The sequence below is a fragment of the Scaptodrosophila lebanonensis genome, unplaced genomic scaffold (assembly GCF_003285725.1).
Source record: "Scaptodrosophila lebanonensis strain 11010-0011.00,11010-0021.00 unplaced genomic scaffold, SlebRS2 tig00000001-arrow-pilon, whole genome shotgun sequence".
NCBI classification, from domain to species: domain Eukaryota; kingdom Metazoa; phylum Arthropoda; class Insecta; order Diptera; family Drosophilidae; genus Scaptodrosophila; species Scaptodrosophila lebanonensis.
In genome coordinates, this window is record NW_022060529.1 from 10422418 (window position 1) to 10438862 (window position 16445).

Below are 16445 nucleotides of genomic sequence, written 5' to 3' on the forward strand. Positions count from 1 at the left end.
CTACCTTTTACATAAATTGCCACCATTAACTGCCACAATTCATAACATTGTGGTCTCGGCGCTCATTCTCATAAGCAGCGACACTTTGCATTTAAAAGTGGTCGTAGTCGATGCATAGTTTTTTAACTTCATTACAAATCACTTGATAAATATGTAGTTTTGAACATACCTTTTAAAGTGCCATTTAACTGTGTTCCTTTGGTGCTTAGAGTGGGTTTCAACTGTTTAGCTAAAATGAAACGAAATTTTAAAATTAATTGTAAGTAAAGTAATAAGAAATAAACATCTAGAATTAGTTTTTCCGGCAGATAATTGCTGTAGCTGACAACACTTTTCAACCATATTAACTTGATATTATACCTAAATTTAGATCGATGAACGAGTATGAAAAAATGTCAAGAACTACAAAAAAAATACAAGCATAACGATTCCTTTTCCTCACCTTTTAATTCGAAAAACCTGGAAAATTTTGGGGATAAAGATTTTACTTCTGAGCTTTCAAGTTGAAATGATCTTATCAGCTCATATTTGTCGGCATAATAAACAAATCAAGTAAAAAGAAACATGCTACGAAAATCAGGCTGTGCTGCAAGTCCAAGACCGTCTGTAAGTCTAAAGACGAACCAACAAACATTAAGAGCATTTCATCTTAAATAAGGCGAATACATTTGCATAGTCACTAGAAATCGCCTTGAAAAAAAGGGTGTTCAAATTCTTAAGACACACAAGTATACCTAATTTTGTAACTTATGCAAATGTGATTGATTTGCACAACCTATCATGTTTGCGATAATGCATTGACTTACTATTGACTAACTAGTAGTGCTGATGCGGTTCTTGTTATTGATGATATGCTGCCATTTGCATATACATGCATAGATAAGCGTATGAAATTCGTTGAAATTCTCGGCACGCTCAAGGAACGCGCATTATAAGCCAATAACTCACATTGACTGTCAATTTGACGGCACACACACAATCAGACTCATACACATCATCAAGCATACGGCGATAACCTAATTTTTCGGTCCGCCAATGAGAAACAAAATCTCTGCAGTCTCAAACATTTTGCAAATGCCTCTGACAGAACTAGTTACCTCGCCAGTAGTTTTGCAAACTAGTTTATTTTCCCACAAAAAAAGGGAAGAATGGCTCGAAAAAGGAATGACACCCGCATATAGGAATTGAGAAATCTATGATTAAGGTTAATGGTTTGTACCATGATCATGGCTATTCCATCATTATTGCTTTGCTGATGAAGAAATTGGTAACCAACTTATACAATTTCTACAGCGCACTTAAGTCATAAAAGAGGAACAAATAGCTGATGTGCCAAAGGACTCTTGACACTACTAATATTTACCGATGAAGAACATTTAAACACATTTATCTGGGTTGAAAAATTAAAATATTTCTCAATCCTTTAATAATTAACATTTAAATTGACAGATGCGCCGTTCTTTTTTAGAGGGATTATCACGCAAGAAGTCGAAATATAAAAAAGTTTAAAAATTGCATAATAATAGCAATAATAATGTTAATGAACAAAGCATTTTTTAATTTCTGGCAATATTTTTGATTTCAAAACTTTAGTGGCCTATCCCAACCACGAGTAGTTAAGGCATAGAATCACTTTTAAACAGAACCAGTACGTACGTTTATCCGCACTAGTTTGAGTAACTTCTGGGAATTACAGGCACGTTACGCCATTTTTTTGGTTCTTATTTTTTCTTTCTATCATTGCTACTCACAGTATGTGCGCGCTGATGATTTTGTAAGGTACGAGTAACATGCTATTAGCGCGGTGTATAAATTTCCATATTTATTCCCAGAAGTGGAACGCAACGAAGTGCTACCAAGTGCTAGGCACGCAAAATATTGATGGGCCAAGTGGTAAAATGTTCGCCTCACATATATTTGCATTGCACATTTGTGTGGAGCAAGCAATGCCAGCAAATTGATAGAAAATAACAAAAATCAAAAATGCAATTTATTTTATTGGCCCAACACTAACACCAAAACAATGCTCCTGTATCCATGCAAAAACCAACTACTTACTTATTTTATTATGATAGTTGAAGCGTTTACGTTTATCTAGAAACCAATTTGTTTGCCATTAAGGCAAACATGGGGGACGTGTACGTTGCATCAAAATGCAGCATGCGTGCGTCGCGGCAGAGCGTCAATCAACTTATGCCACTTGCAACATGTCTCATTGCCAACACATTCGAGTATATATACAAGTGACTGAGGACTCCGACACATTTCCGTTGCAGCACTGAATGGGAATAGGAAAGCAAAGAAAAAAGAATCGAATATCTGACTGGAAATGCAAACAAAGGGCACACAGAAAAAAAGTGCTTAATACAAAAAAGGGTAAATCGATTAACGTTCGTTAAACGCAAATTCATAAGACATTTCAGCAATTTTATAATTAAATTAATAAAAATAACTATTGAATGCAATTACTAGATAAGTGAGAGGCAGATATTAATAGTAATCAGTTCATTAGTGCATTTAAATAACCGTTTAGTTGATTATATTCTTTACAAAATAACTAACTCTAATATGGAAGTCTTAGGAAATCTAACACACAACAAATAGACATCGAGCTAAAATATCAGAGCTATATTTGTTTCAATTAATTTATGTTAACAATCAAATAGTTCTGTAGTTATATAATCACTTTATTAAAAACGAATTTGCGTGTATACGCAAGAAAATCGATGAAAACAAATAACAATTGGACACACAACTTGAATGAAAAAGGAATGGAGAAATCAGAAGTACCCATAATTAATCAGTTATATTTGCTTATAGTTTAGTTAATTTGTTTGTAAGGTTGAATGAATACATGAATACATGGAGAAATTTATGGAAATTTGAAATTCGAAAAGAATTACCAACAAGTAGAAGTAACTTGAGCTATGTGCATCAATCTCTATTAAGAACAACCTCAATGCGGAAATTTAATATGCTAGTCATGAAAAAATGTAGTCTGGCGAAACTAGAAACATGCAAATGTTTTAAAACTTCATGAGGCGTACGCCACAGCCTTTTATTATAAACACTTCCGGATTGATTTAAATGAGTAAGAATCATATTGTTATCTGAAATATTTTTGAATTTGTTGATTAATAAAAGTTAGAGCAAGAATTTCTATGTTGTCTTTTTGTAACAGTGCATGTATAGTACATAAATACATGTTTTATGCGCTTTAAAGACAAGTTTTCAACCTTCGATTGACTCGTGACTTCGTTCGGCGGCACGTTGGCACTTTGGCACGTTGGGTTTCGCTTTCCTTAGGCAAACCCAACGAACGTAGCAGACAACTTTTGCTGGAGACGGTGCATTGTCGTCCACTGTTGAATTGCTTCAATGGCTGTGGCTATGGCTGTGTGGCAACTGAAAAGCGTTAGCGGGCCCATGAAGCGGATGTCCTTGAAATAACACACCATGAGACTACGACAAGTGGCTACGACTTGTGGCATGTTATCCCCGCCTATGCTCCAAGTTCAAAAGTGTTGACTTTTAAGCGCATTGGCATTTTCCCATTGCACTAGCAATGCGCCAGAAATTGATAAACAAGCCAAGGCTTTTAAATGCCACAACGCTCTTTGCATATTCAATTAGCTCAAATGTCATGATGATGTGGTGGTTTTGCAAAGTCACAGGAAGTGGCAAAGGAATGTGGACTATTGCCGTTATAGTATGTAGTATTAGATCAAGCAGAAAACACATACCAGAACACATAACACATTTATTAATTTACGGCTGATGAAAAACTCCAAAACTAATAACATCACAAAATATGCGACAAAAGTTTGCCAATTTTCAAACATTATTCGCCTTGGCCTTTGAATTCTTTTTCATAGCCAGCTATTTTTGTAACTACTTTGAGTAGCCAGCTTTGAATCGGGTTTTACTTCTTTCTTCTTTTTTGGACCCTGACACTGCCGTTTATAGAGTCCGCAATTTCAACGAGAGTTCTGCATTGAAGTTAGACAAGTTTCAGGACGATGTAAAAGTTGAAAGTTGAAAGGTTGTAACTGTGTAAGTATGTGTGTGTTTGGTATGTTATGAGGCATTCTAAAAGCAATTTCGTGTTGTTTTGAATTTGTGAGAATTATTAATACAATTTGCGTTACTCATACGCCGTGTAGGAGAACCCTTCTTGCATTGCGTGTGCGTTTCAGTGACGTCAGTGGCTATATCCAACTTTATGCACTAATCTCACTTTTAATTAATTTAAGCCATTTTAAAAATGGCCACACACAATGACCAAAATAGAAACGTTTGCAATTTTTTGCTGCATATCGCCAAGGCGCCCCTGAAATTTGAGCGCAACTCAAGAGCGCATCGCATTGAGTGTGAGTGACTAAGTGAGTAAATGAGTAGGTTGATGCGCTCAGAACGCATATACACAACATTTCAATGTCAATGCAAATGCAATGCAAACGCATTGTGTACAACACCCTCTGGAAACAACACCAAATCCACCCCAAACCAAGGTCGCCCGCGTGCAACCCTCGTTCAAGTTCAATGCGATGTGCGGTGCACGTCAGCTGTCGGCATTTTTGTGTTGCACTGTCCTTGACAGCACCAATGACGCCCATCGGGCTTGGTGCCACTCTGTAAACTGCAATATTACGCATATTTCGCATTAGATGTTATAGATAGTTATGGATATTGATAATGCTAAGCGTGATACCGTATGCCGCACACTTAAGTTAAATAATTTCTTTCTATAATTCTTTTGCTGCACGTAAAAAATATGTAATTAATTATTAATTTCAATCAAGAAAACAGAAATTAAAAGTTACTTAGGCATGAGATTACAAAATTATTAAAAAATTTTATTTCATTGTATTAAAATAATGGCTTGAAATACTATCATTTGTACATTATTACATTATTAGGAGACGTGGCTGACCCTACAAATAATATAGAAAGTAAGATTTTGAATTTTTTTTAATGCACTCCCCCCACTCCACCGATACATATCAAATGTAAGTTATTAAAACATATGCGTTTATGTATGAAATATGCATGTTAATTGCAGCTTTTATACTTTTAAAAATATATGTCCAATATTTTTATTCTAATATGCATCTTAAAAATTTAGAAGAGCTGGTCAGAATCATTGACTATTATTATTCTGTTTTTTAATTGTTATTTTTCAACTAACTTCTGTTCTTATTCTAACTGCAATTGTACTAACTAATAAAGTGCTAATCTAATCTATTTCAGATATGTATGTATGTATATATGTACGTACTTACATTTGTAGATATTATGTCATTGCGTCCAGAGAATACACTCACACCCACAATGTAAATTAGTACAAAGCACGACAATGCAACTAAATGCAATTTGTTGTGCTGCGACCATTTTTCTTGACTTGTATTGCACAATGGGTTAATCAGCTTAAGGGTTCTATGACATACGGATTCATATAATAAACTCAATACTTCATTTCTTAGATTTAAAAATAAACAGGATGCAACTTTGCAATGCAAAACACGTGTCGTATACGTAATGGGAAAATACAATTAAAGTTAACCACAGCACTACAACATTGAATGGCCACACATACAGATTTACAACTGCATATGTATGTATGTATGTGTGTGTGTGTGTGTGTGTGTGTGTGTGTGTGTGTGTGTGTCACAAACACAGCAATTCCAAAAATGCCAACACGCAAACACACGAAAGAGCAGTGCGTAGGCATGCAGCAAAAAATAAGCCGAACTTAACTAAAGTCACGTGCAAATTCAAATGCTGTAAATTAGTATTTATTGATAGTGGAAAAACTGCACAAAGCGAATAAACGAATAAATGAGATAAACAAACGGCAAAAGTCAACAAATTGTGAGGTGAACTGCAAAAAGCAGCCGCAGCAGCGCTCTCTGAATAATATGCGGGCCGGAATCCAATTAGAATAAAACGAAAAGTGCTGAGCACGAGAGAGCAACGTGTACTTTTGTTGTTGTTATTTTATTCAAACATTTTTGCTGTACTGCTACATAGGCGTAGCAAAGGGTCATGACAACGACGAGCAAATGTTCGCCAGAACTGGGATCATTAAATATATTTTCTTTTAATATAGTATTACATTTATTCTAGCACTGTTTCGATTAATGCTTACCATAATTTTCATCATTTGAAATGTCAAATTGATTTTAAGAAATCAATCCTCTATTCAATCAAATGCTCTATTCGTTATTTCCAATTCTATTTCTATTCTTTCTATGAGGCGCCAAATTTGAATAATGAGGCACGCGTCACAGACTTAGATTAAGCCCTCAAAACATTTTTTTAAGATTGTCCTTAGTTTAGATTATTTAGGTATTAACCAATTTATCTATTTTAGTAATAGAGATAATTTCTTAGAAATATACTGAGTATAAGGGCACTTTTTTGTAAGTGGATAAAAGGGCATGTTTGCCATTATTTCAGCTATTAGTTTTTGTACTCAATAAAATTATTGTGTTTTTGTAACGCTAGGTTAAGGTTAATTAGCAAATAAAATAAAGACTAGCTCAATTAATAGTGTTTAAGGTAGAAAAAAGAATAATATGCTTATTATTACATATATTTCACATCTTTGAATTCTTTCCTCCCCTAAATGATATCCTGGCTACGCCCATGTACTGTGGCTGGTGGTGCTGTTGTTTTTGTATCATGCAACCCATTCAGCGACGGCGCTGGATAATGACATCACCAATACAATCACATAAGCGCAATTACGCGATAACGGCAAACGTTGAGCAGAGTCAACGATATTGAGCGAAAGAGAGAGGGAGAGATGGAAAGACCGAGTGCGGGTCCACAAGTGTATGACATCAGCGTGTGCACGATTTGTTAACAGTTAATCACACGATCGCTGTTAAATAGCAAAGAGCATGCGCGACGTTAGTTTATGACACCGTCACTGCGCTCGCAGTTATTATGTATGTATGTGTGTGTAAACAGAAACATATGTAAATATGTATTGTACATAAATCTGTAATCATACACGTGTCGAATTTGCAGACGCACAACGGATGCGTGCGCACCAATATTAATCAAACGTGGCAGAGAACGCAGCAGCGCGGCAATTTGCTTATTGCTCGGCATTAGCCGCAAATGTTTGTTAGACATCTCATTAAACTTTAATTGACGGCGCTTTATTTGGTTTACCATGACGACGATGACGACGACGACGACGACGACGGTGATGCGGCAAAAGGTAAGGGAGAGCAGAGCTTGCCAGCACGCGTGAAATCTCTTGAGAACCGGTTGCCACAAACTTTTTGCGCCTTTTCAAATGCTATGATTATTGTTTACCAAAACAACAGCGCATATCCACAATACGAGAATACATAAAAGCAGCAAAATAACAGCCAACAACAAATCATAAGTACGTCTGTATGTATGTGCATATTTATGTATAAACACTTTCGGGACCTGTCGTCTCCAATAATATCATTATTGATTTATTTGTTTAGCTGCTTTATCAATCTTAACTTTTTTTATTATTTTTTTTTTTACATTTTCGTGTGCTCTATCTTTTCAAAAGTTATTTGTTTTCTGTTGTTGCCCTAAGGTGCTCCAGACCGAAACATTTTTATAATTTTTCATGTCATTAGTTTATTCTCATTAGTTTGGTCTGAAAAATATGTTGTGAAAAGAGTTTAAGCGCTCATTTTTATTCACGATTAGTTTTACGGTTGCTCACACGCTTTGGCTACGTTTTCGCCGTTTTATGTTTTGTTTTTTTACAGCTGACACCTTAATCACCGGTTGCATTCAAATCTGACAAGCTCTGTCTCTCGACTGACTGACTGACTGTTAAAGCAATAAATTATACGTACGATAATATTGTTGCCCAGTGGTTCTAATGGTTTCTGATGCTGCGTAAGATAAAACAATTGGCTTCGATGCGTCATCAATAGCTATCAATGACTGTATAATGAGGCATGTGCCAATTGCCTAGATAAATTTATTAAAGCTATAAAGTAGTTATTGATTTTATCTAACCGTACAAAAAAGGCAATGGATTTCAAGGATGCGGTAAATATTGCAATCAATATTAGAATAGCGATGCCAAATAGCGAAGGAGAGTAAATAATATGAAAAGATACTATAGACGGGCAAACTATAACAAAAAAAATATTAAAGATTGAGTCTTCCCAGACAGATGGCCAGGAATATGGAAGAATAGATACATTTCTTGCGGTATGCTGATATAATATGAATAAACATATATATTTTATAGGGTGGATATGCTTTATTTTAGCTGTTACAAAAATTAACACAAGCCCTTCGTCCCTTTAGCTTTGGTATAAAAAAAAAATTTGAGTAATTCAGACACATCTCTAAAACGGAAACATTTCCTTTTTTACTATATATTTATTTAAGATCAGTGGGCCTATAATTGAACCTTTAAAATACTTAACTCAAGAAATGTTTCAATAGTTGATAAAGTTAGTTTATACGAAAGTATAAACAGTTTAAATTCAAAAATATAAAAATAAAGTGCTCTCAGAGAAGAAAAGTTTCGAAATGATGGTAATTGTAGGTAAAGTGAATTACAAATAAGCTATATAAACATATTAAACTTAATACATGATAGCACAATTTTCGGGTAGCCTAAAAAATATATGTCCAGCACATTTTGGTTAAACCCAGCCCACACACACAGACGTTTTCGCATCCTCTCTTGACTGAAGTTAAAATCATTACCCACTCATTCATTATAGTTAACTGAATGAAAGCAATTAAATCAAGTAGTCATTAAGTCTGCGTGCCAAGTGGTTGCCTTCCCTGTCTACAAATCTTAGAACCACACGACGCTTAGCACTAACTTGGGTTTTTTGTGGCTGCTCTCCATTTGATTTTTGGCGCACACATCGGACGTACATATGTAGCTTTCAATTTCGGCGAGACATCGGTGGTGCTGTAGACAATTAACACGCCAATTCCGAAATTTAAGCTTTGGTCAAGGCAAGTGGATAGCAACAGCAGCGGCTCCAGCAAAAAAAAGAAACAACAAGAACATCAGTGCGACGATGGTTTTGTTGTTGTAATTATAAATTCGTATTTTGATGTTGTTTATTCACTCAGAATTTGCAAATATTTATTTTATTATTTTATTTATTCAATATTGCATTTTTATATATTGTCTACTACTTGTATGAGTATGTGCGAGTATGAGTCGTGTTCGCTTCAAAATGAAGTGTTCCTTTATGAGCAATTATGATTTGCTTTTTACGGATTTGTTTATACATACTCAGGTACATACATACATGTACAAAGTATACTGTTCTATTGTCCTAATGTTATAATAATTTATTTTTGTCAACATATACAGTGAAAACTCTCATGGCCGGACACTCACGGTCGGCCAATTTTAAGTGTCCGCTTAAGGGGATACTTAAATACTTTATACACCGATCGAATGTTTTAGAAAAAGTGTCCGCCAATGAGGATGCAAGAGGTAGAGATAGGTAATTACCCACAGTAAATAGTCTATTGTCATGTTTTAATTATTTATTCGCCACAGTGATATTTTTGAAATGGTATATAAAATTTTTCGCAACATATGTAATTCCTTATCAATCTAATGCCTAATCTCTAACTAATTTTCTATGTGCTTTAAAAATTGTATTCGACTAAACAAAATTACTTGAATTTAAAACCCGGCCAGGAGCGCACAAATATATTTATGAAAAATATCTTTGCTTTTTGCATTTTACAACTTTATTTAAAAGAAAAATTGTGGTATGCTTTAATTTCAATATTGAAAAGGATCGACCATAGTACACTATAAAATATTTGGCATATTCACTCATGTCTATGACTAATAGAAGAAACAAAAAATAGCTTCAAAATTAAAGTCTATTAAAGATATATTCTATAATGTGATTTAAACAAAGCGTTGACTGTTGTTAATTGTGTTCTTTTTCTTATTACAATTAGTTGGTCATCGTTTTTCAATTTAATTGGTGTAACTGGGTAACTTTTATAGGTTGAGAACTTTGTCATACAAAAGAACTTCAAACAAATCTTAAGTAATTAAAAATAGCAACAAAATAAACCTTGGAAACACAAGAGAGTTTTGCTGAATAAAAACAAAGTGAAACAAAGGAAAGCACCCACTACAAAACACAAAAGTTGGTTCATTAATGGCATTAAAAACTGGCGACCACATTGCTAATGAGTAATGCTAGGATTTGAGGTTAGTATTGGGTATAGAGAAATTCATTTATGTGTGTATGTGTGTCTTTATAGGACAGTTACGCTCCCATGTGTGCACACTCCCACGCACCACTCATTTGAACAATTTTGTCAACTTCATTTCCTCTTTAAGGCCAACATTACGTTTCAATAATAACCTGTAATTTCTCGGATATACAAATGGTTTTTTATTGCATTTAGTTAGATTGATTACCAATACGTTCATTGTTGTTATTGTGTCTACATAAATTAAGGTGTTTGTGTATCTATTATTGTATCCCTTTTCGTTCGAAACGCACATATGTACTTAAATTCTAAATTTGGACAAAACAGTCTATTTGAAGGTGCACCAGTTGGTCAAGGTGGCATTTCCCATATGTATTTATGTCTGTTATGGTGTGTGTGCGCGTGTGTTTAATTTAATTTTTATGCATTTTATGGACGTCAGAGATTTCCTGCCCAAGGTATTAAACTGCTAATGAATACTTCAATTTGTTTAATTTTAATGATCGGGAATAGGTCTGTCAAAAATGGCACATTGACGGAGTGCTAAATTGAAAGGCAGACACACGAAAACACGCTTACACACTCATAAGAGGCTTAATGAACTACATATTTAAAACTTTCACAGCTCAGACACAACACTTGTGTCTGTCAATTCCAAATACGGTGGAACAAATGAGCTTAACACGAATATGGTTACCCAGAAGTGTTGGCCCTCTGCCAAAAAATATGTGGCCACCAGACTTAGTTTTGTTCCATCTATGTATAGAATTTCAGAAAAGGTGCCGTTATGAAGCAAATGTACCGACATTTATATTACGTATACGCCCTGCACACATTTTTCAATCTAAAAAGTAATAGTTATTAATTTTTCATACCTGCTGAATATGGTAACTATATTGTTTATATGATAAAATAAATATATTTTTTTAGACTGAACATAAATCTGGGCATATATTGAACATCTATGGTTTCAATTGTATTCTATTGGTTGCAAAAAAAAAACATTTTAGCGAAATGTATTGATAAAATATTAACCATCATTCAATAAATTCTTACGCCCTAGAATCGTATGAATACATATTGCCCTGGTATATATTTATCTACTTCAATCTAGATAGTAAATCAAAACTGAATAGGGCTGCAAACAACGCACACTTGCCACTGAAAAACCCGTTTAATGAAATCCAGCCAGCAACTACAATTATCGCCGTAAAAGAGTCCAAAACGAAACTGCAATGGCAAACCCAATGATCGTGCAAATTAAAAAAAAAAAAAACCAACTAAATGAAGATTTGCTTGAAGATCGCAAATGATTTGGCCACGATTTTGAAATGTTTCCGCTGCTCTTCACACACGCACACTCACACATACAAATGAAAGCGGTCCGCAAAACTGACCAGACGACAAGCCGTTGCGTCGATGCGCTTAAAAATAGCAACCGCTCATTAGAAACGGCTATAAATAGCCACAACTTGAAGCGCGTTTGCGCGCTCGTAGGTCGCGGCCAGCGGTGGCAAAAAAAATTTATGATAATAATAATAAAAGTTGCGGTGGCGCTGCAAAAAAAAAAAAGTAAAATAAATAACAGCCATACTACTTATGTACACATGCACAAGCGTCGGCCAAACAAACAAATGGGTACAGTGAACCGAATTCCTTTTAGTCGACTATCTGTCTGTGTGCGTGTTCGTGTGAGTGCCTTGGTGGGTGTAGGGCTGAACTGTATCGTTGTGTGTCTCCTGTCAGCTAAACAAGAGAGACAATCATGAAATCTTGCTACTGGTACTTGGCAGCAGCCAAAATTAGTGTGGCAGAAAACAGGTATCCAACAGATACAACAAGTGGAATTCTTGTTGCTGCACAGGTTTCCTTTTCATCAAGGGGGCCAGCACATAATTGAACTTAAAGCATAGTCTTGTTGCTTTTTAATTCTACAGGTCCCTTCTTGATTCATTTTTTTACAAGTGGCCAGGTTTAAGCTGAGATTACGGAACGTACATATGGAATGGGGACCAAATATGTTTCAATTTTAAAGTCATAAGTAAAATATTAAGGATGTATTCGGGCGCATTTATATTTTTAACGCTTCCCTATAAATCACAATGGGGAAAAGCCTTTTAATCAATAGGCGAGAATATAAGCATAAAATACGCCATGGTTTCTTAAATTTGAGGCAGCCTTAAATTGAAGTCCTGGGTGGTAATTCCAGGTGATAATATATTGGTAGCACTTATTGAGTAATTGGAATTAGCAGGAATTGCTTGCGGAAATTGGTTGGAACACTAATTGATTAATATTTTGTTCACAAATTTATGTTGCTATTCAAAACAGAAAAAGGATTAATTCAGGATTTTTTAAAATGAAGACATAATCTTATAACTCCAAAACGACCCAAAAATTGCAAAATCAAGACAAAATTACATATTTATTAACTATTTTCTTGATTGTGGGGCTCCAACAAAATTCTTGTTGGTACGTAATTATCTTAAAGTATTTGGATATTTTCGAGCAATATTTTTTTACCAAAGTGTACGCAAGGCTAACAGCGCAGAAAAGCGTCCAACCAATGAAAACGAACGGGTGCCAAGGTAAACGAAGTAAATTAAATAGCCCAAGCAAAGAAACGGCAACAACAATAAAGGGGGGAAACAACAACAATGACGACGACACTTCAAACAAGCAACATAGCAAAAATAAAAACAACACCAAAGGCATGCGAATACGAAGCAAAAAATGAAAGAAACCCAATAACATAAAAGCTGAAGAATTTTTCGCAAAGGATGGTGGCGAGCTAGGCCCAACGGGCTAGCGGGCACTGGTTCGACAAGGGCGGTATGGGGGGCTGGCTTTGTAAGTAGAAAAACCCGCTTACAGCAGCAAAAAGCGACGCCAAGCGACGACCTTGATAAGTTCCATGCACACACTCATACACAAATTTACACACACACATACAGAAAATACGTAAAACCTTTTTGGTGGGTTGTTCTGCACTCATTTTTGTATGGCGCTGCGAAACTGTCCATAAAGGAAGGGCATAAAGGACAACAACACACCAGTCGTGAGGCATTGAGTTCTTGTTGTTGACTGCCAAGCAAACACAAGTACTCACACACACACATTGACAGAGTGGGGCAGGTAAGCCACCACAATCGATGCCATTACTGTGGTGAATTATGTGCCCCTGCGTGCTAACATTCTCTAAGCTTTAAGCATCAACAAGTGGCTAGCAGCGGCGGTCGCTCTCTGTGAGAGCACCAACGTGGTAGGTGGGACGAGGTGGCAGGCGGTTGGATTTAAACATATCCGCATCTCAATGCCGCGTATATCTATACAGCTGAGTTTTGCTCCTATCTCAATTCTGATTGTTGTGTCTGTGTGCTTAGTCAGGCTCGTCGCTCTTTTAGTGCTCCCCAACGTGAGCGACGTGGTGAGTTTTTCTATCCAATTGTTGTTTTTGTTGATTATCACATTTTGCTTTTTGTTATTGAATTTCTCAAGTCGTTTTCTGCGCGGTCGGTCTGTGACGCATGAGCAAAAATTCAAAAAGGAATATACACAGATGGTCAAAATAATAGGTACACTTTCATAACTTGATTTTTTTTTAAATTTTTTGTTATTATTATTTTTACCTTACCTAAAAATGTACCAAATTATAGTTGCAATAAAAAAACACAAAATGCTTCAACGCATTAAAAATGATAGAACAAAATAATAAGTATATCTATTAACAATTGTTATTGGAGTCTTTTTGAGCTGCCTACGAATTTGACCAGAGCAGTTAGCTTGAACAAAAATAGTAATTGGTCCATGGCTTGGGCTATGGATCGAAGACGAGCTTCTGTTTCGTCGAAGGTGCAATAAGTGTTTAGACCCATTTTTGAACCTTTTCTTTGCTATTTATTTGTACTAAATAATATAAAGTGATGAATATAGTGGCTAAGCAAATAACGCATTGCTCCAAAGTACTCAAACTCTGCGCAAATCGCCAGTTTATCTTTCTTACAACGAATATAAAAAAATTTGAATTAAATTTAAACAATTTTTGCGCATGAGGAGAAATACTGTAATTATTACTTTGACCATTTGAGTATCAATATACGCCCCCAGCTGTAGTCCCCCAAACTTTGGCCCAGCTCTGCAAATATCTCCGCTCGCTCATTCGTACGTTTGTTTGTTTGTTTGCCTATTTGTTAGTTTTGGCCAAGAGAGGTAGCTGCCAGCTGAATATACCAAAGGGAAAAAAATCAGCTGGTAATACGCAAATTTAATTAATATTACTTAATAAATTTTGTGTTTTTGTTTGCTTTTGATATTGACACGGCAAACAGGGCGACGTGGAATATTTTTCAGCCCCTTCTGCACCATATAATTAAGTTTTAGTTTTGCCCCAGCAAATATGAGCTTGGAAATAAAAAAAATGCAAATGAAAAGAAAAGAAAAAACACAAAATGAAAACAAAAACCAACCAATGAAATTGCAACGTGCCTGAAATTACAAAATACAAATCAACACGGAACAACACAGACACACACACACCACAACGACTACACTACTGTAACGCAATGCATTTTTGCGGCAGGTAGAAGTTGGAGCTGCAACGCGTTGCACTTACGCAGCAAACCGGACAACTCGCTGACTGGACGACGCTGCCGCCTAGTTGAGCTCTAAAATGCCGCGACAACCCATAATTAAAGCTACATCGAGCATTTACAATGCAGCCAACTTGAGCAGGAACAATAACAGCAACAACAACATAGCCACAACTAAGAAATTGTGAATTCCAAAGCAGTAGATCGGATCCTTCAGGCCACTGCAATCATAAAACTTAGGCGCGATTTTTTTAAACACAAAAACAGGGGCATATAAATGAGTGCTTCAAGCGAACGTTGGATAAGTTGCCGTCCAATATTTCACTACTTACTTATAAAAACTGAAGAAACAATCGGCGAATATTTCTCCGACTACAGCGAAACTATAAAGTATATCTTTGCATCTATCTATCTATTTTCGTAACTATACTTACTCTTTGTTTTATCATGTATCCTACAAATGAAGCACCAAACTGCTCAATAGCTCATTATCTACAGCTTCAATACTTTTAAGAAACTTTTGAGTTACACTGGTCTGAACACCCCAATATAGTTTTAATTTGGGTTCCTGTATATTGCAATATAAGCGAAAACAAAAATCGTGATGCGACAGCGGCGGTTAAATAGCCACTTATTTCCCAGGATAATGATTACATCCCAAAGAGCATTAGATTCAGAAAATCCTTCGCTTAGAACACTTAAAGCTAGCCCACAATCACCTTTTTGGTCCTGTCACAAACACAGACATCTGCAAATTCTACAACACCAACAATCTTGCATCAGTAAAGCACACTTTATCGGACTGCCAATACTTTAATAGTAATATGCAGCAAGTAACCCATATACCTCTCTTTTTAGGCCGTCTAAACATTTAATCAGATTATATCATTATTATGTAAACTGCTCGATATTCACATATGTATGTGAATGTGCTTTTCAAATCATTTTTATTTCAACAAATTACCCTATTTAAATAAACTTCATAAAAAAGAAGAAATAAATTTAATATACAAGCAATATGTATATACTTATATACAATTAACAACAAACTAAGGAACAACTTTGAATATTTTGTTAGTACAAGCATTCGTACCTGGACTCGTTAGGCTTCTCAAATGAATATGTACATATTTTTCCCTTTTGTTGAGACATTAAATCTGTATTTTGCAGTATGTATTTCCAAAACTCTTTTCATACTTTTACCAAGCAATTGTGTTTGATTTGAAATTTTGTTGTTTTTCATTTCAAATTGATTATTTTAGCACTTTATCATCGAGAGTCTTTTGTGTTGTCGAAACTAGTTTTTAACACATTTCGCATATTTTTATAAATTATATGAAACACTCACAAATGAGCAGCAGAAAGCGCGACAGCGTCAAGTGCCTGAACACAACGGCTTCCAGCAATAACAACAACAACGACCGCAAAACTCAAAACAAAATCAAAAAAAAAAAAAAAAACAACAACAATTCATTTTTCGTGTACAAGCTTTGAAAACTTGTTTGGCATGTAAGATTATTGAACAATTAATATGGCAAATAAAAAGCGCGCACATTTTTTTTAATAGGAAATATTCAGTACCTCTTATTATTTTTTTTGTTTGTTATTTATTTAATTTTTGTTTACTTT

At 35.3% G+C, this 16445-nt stretch overlaps 1 protein-coding gene across 10 annotated transcripts in view; it reads right to left on the minus strand.

Annotated features, from left to right (window-relative positions):
- Positions 1 to 16445, minus strand: part of LOC115623908 (myocyte-specific enhancer factor 2) — a 64643-nt gene that overhangs the window by 45431 nt on the left and 2767 nt on the right. For all 10 annotated transcript variants that reach the window (XM_030518566.1, XM_030518552.1, XM_030518545.1 and 7 more), the window contains exon 2: positions 170 to 229. The gene's annotated coding sequence lies outside the window, so the exon portion shown is untranslated. The remainder of the gene's footprint in view (positions 1 to 169; positions 230 to 16445) is intronic.